We start from the raw sequence: 6,263 nt of genomic DNA, 5'->3' as shown, positions 1-6,263 counted from the left end.
CTAAGAAACGTTGAGACAGCGTACAATACGGGCATACGACGTGCTTCAATATGGAGATGAATGAAGCCTGATTCTCTATGTGCCATGATAGCCCTCGAACTGTTAACTAATATGTGAACAATACACTAATATGTGAACAAGACGTTTGAATATTGAACTTCTTGAATTTTCATACCAAAACATCCGCATTTGTGATGGAATAATAAATATCTTCTTTTCAAAATTAGGTAAAGAGCTCTTTCGTACGTTCAGGAATTGGTGGAATGAGTGGACTTCATGTGGGTAAAAGTGTGGAAATATTGCGCCGATATCGATAGCTGAAAACAAGTTGCGGTATTGATTGCCTCGGAAGTTAAAGCCTGAAACCAATGAAATATCTTCCATCTTTTTTAACATGTACCCACATTTCACACATAGTACGGCAGCAGAATATCCGCACAGATGTATTTGCGGTCTCGTAACCGATCCAGTGGTTTCACGAATGTGCAGCAGCCACAGGAAAACGGGGCCAAATATACATAATTTTACTTGACTCTGAAAGATTCCGTGACTCGGCTCAACACGACTTTACATTTAAATTTGCAGCTCATATTAATCACAGGAGCTCAAATTTTTGAACTGAGGCCTATCTTTCCTCGCGGAGCCAGTGAATCAGTAGTAAACTTTATTTCTACTGTATGTTTTGAAGCAGCCCCCTGGATAAAGCTTCTAGACGCGGGTGCCAGACTGGGTCTACCGATGGGGCATGTGTACACTGAGGGTCACCGCAGTGGGACTTTCATGTCGGGCTTATACTGCTGGCTTACTTATTCGGGTGGGTAATATTATTTTATGACTGTACTTTGACTCATGACCCGTCTTTTTGCAGCAGGCTAAATTATTGGGAAGAATTAGATGCCTCATCTACACTGAAATCCGGCGCCGACCAAAACGCGGCGGCGTTTCCAAACTCACTATTAGCCTCAAATGTAAGGCGTCATCGAAGTAGGGAGAGAGAGAGTTAAAGAGGAAGAGGAAAGGCAGGGATGTTGAATAGAAGGTTGTTCTAGTTGGCTACCATGCACTGGTCATCGAAGTGGGGAGAGAGAGAGTTAAAGGGGAAGAGGAAAGGCAGGGATGTTGACCGGAAGGTTGTTCTGGTTGGCTACCCTGCACTGGGAAAGACGGATGAGGGGGCTGAAAAATCAAATAGAGAGGGTGTGAGGGGCGCAGTCACGACTAGTGCCTCAAGCCAGTAATCTCAGGAAGCTAAACAGTGCCTTCGTAGGCCGTGGGGGCAGTCAACTGCTGTGGTCACTGCCCCAGGATCTCAACCTCTGTTAAAAGGCGAGGATCTAGATGGTTCAAGGCACAACGCAGCCTACGTATTTCGGGTGCCAAAGCAGGGCACTCACACAGAAGACGTGCAATTATCTCTTCGCAGAGACAACTTTCTGCGGAGCTGTCGGCCGTCTCAATCCGGAAAGTGCATTCCTTTGTCAATGCAACACCAAATCAAAAGCGGCACAGCAATGTTGCTTCATGACACGGTATATTGTGGGGGAGATGAAGGCGCAATCCAGGATCGAATGCCTTGACGCGACGGCTGAAAAACAGGCCAGTGTTCCACACAGAAAGCGTGAGGTGTCGCGCAAGCCTGCGTAGCTCACTCGCTGCGTGAACGCTTCATGGTATAGGAATACATACTTGAAGTCCGTCATTGTTGACAGATCGGGTAGCCTCGTCAGCATGGTTGTTCCCTTTGATACCCCAGTGTCATGGCAGCCATTGAAAACTGATGCCATGACCTTTCGATATAGCACAGTGTTACACCTCGCGAATCTCTGCGACCAGTTGTTCATGTGACACATGGCATAGAGCAGCTTACATGCCTTGAAGGGCTGCTTTGGAATCAGTGAAGACTGACCATTCATGTGGGCGTTGTTGGCTGATGAACTCAACTGCAGCCCGAAGGGCAACTAGTTCTGCACCAGTTGAGGAACTGTAGTAGGTCTTCACCTTCATCAAGATGGATCTCACCCCGCACCCTGAGGAACTGGTTGAGCTGACTGAGCCATCTTTGTATACATGAATGCGGTGCCTCTGGTCACAAAGCTGCTGTTCCAACGTGATCTGTCGATACATCAGCTTTCTCGGTAATTTCAGGAATAGAAAGGGGCAACTGTGGTTTATGTGAACTCCATAGGAGCGAGCACGGCCATGAGGCAGGGGCGAATTGCGATGGAAGATAGGCGTGATGAGCATCAATGACTTTGACGAATAGAATGCGTGGACTAATTACTGGAAGAGTTGCGAGATGATGACAGGGGACCAGTGTAAGGTGCCGAATATGTTTTCTCATGGTAACAACAGCAATGTATGCAGTAATTGGATGTTGCCGGCCGGTGACAACAGTTGCTGCTGCAGAGGCACATTTAGGCAGTTCAAGGCAGATGCAGAGAGCTTGTGATTGCACACTTTGCAGCTGCCGGTAGTTTGTCTTTCTAAGGTTGCTGAATATTGGTAAGCTGTACCGTAGGTAGCCCACGAATAGTGAACAGTACAGTTGCAGCATTGAGGGCATTGATACTCCCTAGGACTCTCTCATGAGGAAGGAGCGGACATGGACAATCGGCATCAGTATCTTTCTCATGTTGTGTAGATGAGGACTCCACGAGGGATAGCTGTCGATGACTACAACAAGGAAAAGATGGCTTCTCTCATAGAGGACAGCTTTCTCAGTGATGCATATGGTGTAACGTGATATTGTTTTGCATGTGAACGCAAGTGAACACTTCTAGGTCGAAATATTGAGGCTCTGGAGGCTAATGTAAAACGTTAACATAGATGCCGCCTTCTGAAGTCTCGCAAAACTTGGGGGCGAGTTACACTTGCAGCCCAAATACAGATATTATCCCCTTACATGGAGATCTCAGCAGATTTCGGGAGCAAGTCGACCAAACTGTCGAGGGTAAGGTTGAAGAGAGTTGGCCTCAGTAGCCCACCCTGAGGGACTCGGCGCGAAGTTCGATGTGAAGTCGTTGCTGTGTCCTCAGTCTGGACAAAGGGTTACCTGTCCCATAAATAGCTGCGTATCTAGCTGTACATGCGGCTTCCTGCCTTAGCACCTTCCAAGGCGTCCAGAATGATCGGAGGTGCTATGTTGTCGTAGGCACCCTTGCTGTCAAAAAACAACTCTGCGGTTAACGTTTTAAGGATTCTTTAATGCTGCACGGATGTTACCAGGCCAGCCACATTGTCGATATAGAAGTATCCGCGTCGGAATAAGGACATAGATTTTCCATATATTTTGCATCGCTTCAGGTGCCATTCCACGCGTGCCAGCAACGTTTTTTCTACCACTTTGCTGACGTAGCTTGCAAGTGCACTCGGACGGTATGATGTAATGTCAAGTGGTGATTCCCAGGTTTTAGAAGTGGACCCAGATGACTGGTCTTCCATGGAATAGGAATCGTATCTTCACTCCATGACTTGTTATAAGCAGCCAAAAAGGCACGACGGCCGTCTAGACCAAGGTTGCAAATTTCGGAGCACCTCACGTCATCGGACCCTGGCGATAATTGCCTTCTGCAACAATCCAGCGCAGCGTCAAGTTCCTCCATTTATAAAAGGAGATTCATTCGAGAATACCGAGAGGGTGTAACTTCGCTGCAATTAAGCTTTGCGGGTGAATTCGGTAGGCCTGTCATCCTAGCATAGAAATATTCGGCTGCCGCGACCTCCCGGCCCAACAAGCCTTAGTCGGGCGCGCCTGGGCGGCGGCCACTGCCACTGGGGTCCCATACTAGGGACCTCCATCTAGTGTTTGTAAGGATCGGTCCTTTACGGGCTGATCCAAACATACCTCCTGTTCATTCTTAATAATTGTTTTCACCACCACCACCGACCTCCCTGCGTGTTTGTTGGTGCGCGACGGACTTCAGCGGGTGACGCTGTTGAGGGAACGTGCGAAGGACACGAACGATATTCCAACCATGTGAGAGGCTTCTGTGGATCGAGCGTTTCCCAATATGACCTCCAGTGTGATGCCAAAAGGCCTTAAATTCTGCGCTGAGTCTTTATCTGTATGAGCCTTGCATCCCTGAGGTCGAGGCGCGGTATTCTGCGTCGGTATCGATGTTCTTCCCTCCGTCATAATGTTCGCAGTCGCAATTCGAGATCGACCTCGGTGTAGTTTGCGACCGGGTTAAAGAAGCAGGTTGCACTGTTTATGGCCTCTAATTTTTTCTTCGAGTTCTTTAGTGACGCCTTCACTACAAGCATCCTCCACAACTTCAGTAAAAGCTGCTCAATTGATGCGCCGCGTACATGTGACCGAAAGGGATGTGGGATGCCCAGTAATAAGCATGTATGTTCGGATATGGTCGCTGCCACTGGTTTCTGCATCTTAAAACCACCGGACGCTGCTGATAAGGCATCGCGAAACGAAAGTAAAATACAGAGAGCTGCGGTAGGTCATCCCTTGAATATATATCGAATTTCCGTCGTTTAGATACTGAAGACCACGGTCAGAGGCGAAGGACACAACCTGTCTTCCCCTAAGGTTCATCCTCACGCCTTCCCACATGGTGTGGTGAGCATTAAAGTCGCCTGTAATTATCCATGGACCAGACTGTCATCAAATTACTGAATGTTTAGGCGTTGAAGAGGCTTGATGGCGCCTTGCACGCAGCTACAAGCTTAAACGTGAGGGCGTGGCTCTTAAATGTCAAGCAAGCGTAGCGATTGTCGTTGTTAGGCGGAACAGAATGTAGCACGTACGTGAGTTCACGTCGGATGTAGACGATGACATTGCTGGTTGTGTTGCGCGTAGGTAATGTAAATGCCTCGCAACCGCACAGTAGAAAGATCTTTGCTGCCTTCGGTTGAGAGATGACGAGGATGGGAGAGTGATTTCTCTAGACATTGCGCCGAAGATCTGAAATCCGGGACTGGACTAACGGGCATACCACTGAAATATAAAGGCTTGCTTTATATTTCTTTTCAAAAGTTAATTCCCGCGAAGCCTTTGTGCCTTCGGTTGTATAGCTGCAAGAAATGGAGTTAGTGCATCCAGTACTAGTAGCGTAATCTTTGCTGCTGGTACGCGCTGGCTAGACAGCAGAGCGCGCACGGCATTCATTATGGACTTCAGCATCGCAATCATTTGTACTTGGCCATGGTCCAGTGCTTGATTTTTCTCTGGAACGGCAATAGGCGAAATACACTGGGATCCTGGCACCATTCCTGACCCAATGGACGTGCAAGGCTTCTGAAGCGATGGCCAGTAAACGTCTGAAGCAGCACATCTGGCTAGACCACCAGTTGGGCTCCCTTGATTTAGTGTGGCAAGCGTGTGAGGAGGACAAGATGCAGGGGTGCTCGATGCCTCCCTGCCAAACGTAACTGCTTTCTTAAAAGACCTTCTGCGTTGCCAACGACTTCGTCGCACCTTGGCAGCGGCCTCTCTGTGCGTAGAATGATCTAACACCATTTGCCTCAGCACTGCTTATTCCTTTCTTTGGGTGGGTTACTCTACTGTGCTAAAATCGTGAGGGCCACGCCATCTGGCGCACTTTATGGCAGACGGGCGGCAACAATCGCCGCTTTTTAACTCAGAACATTTAGAGCATATGATGGAGTTAGTGCACATGCCACTCACGTGCCCGATCTTCATCCACTTCCGGCACTAAAGTGGCTGTGGCACGAAAGACCGAACCGAGTGCAGGAAGAGCCCAACTTTAGCACACAAGATTAGCATAGAGTCGCCCTTGGAGATTAGCTTTATGCATTTAGATCTGCCGAGGCGCGGAACTTGCAGTGTTGAAATGCTTCTTGACACTGGCTTGGTTAAGATAGGTAAATCGGCGTCAGAGACGGCTATGTCGACATTGTAGATGACGCCCGCCGTAGTGCCGCTGTCTAGGAGGGCATGGGAGCGTACATTGATGTCGGCGAGTTTGCTGATTGCGGTCGAACTTTCCAGTGCGCTGCGCTCTATGATGTCAGCGGCGATAACGTTTTTATAGAGGTTGATTCTGACTTGTTTAATCCCTCCAAGGACAAATCCTTCAAAGAACAGTGACCTAGCTTGCCTGTTCAGAAGGGTTAGGTTGTCGGTTGTCTTCTCTCGAACGAACAACACGGTACGGGTCAGGGAACCTCGCGCTGTGATGATCGTAGACGTTCTTGATGAGGAAGAGTATTTACGTCGGCGCAGCCACCGCTTGGTCTTTTTTCTAAGGACCCGTACGAACCCATCTTTGGTCAAGGAGCCATCACTA

The sequence above is a fragment of the Amblyomma mixtum genome, chromosome 4, assembly GCF_055824585.1.
Source record: "Amblyomma mixtum isolate Tamu chromosome 4, ASM5582458v1, whole genome shotgun sequence".
NCBI classification, from domain to species: Eukaryota; Metazoa; Arthropoda; class Arachnida; order Ixodida; family Ixodidae; genus Amblyomma; species Amblyomma mixtum.
This window is presented reverse-complemented; position numbering follows the sequence as displayed.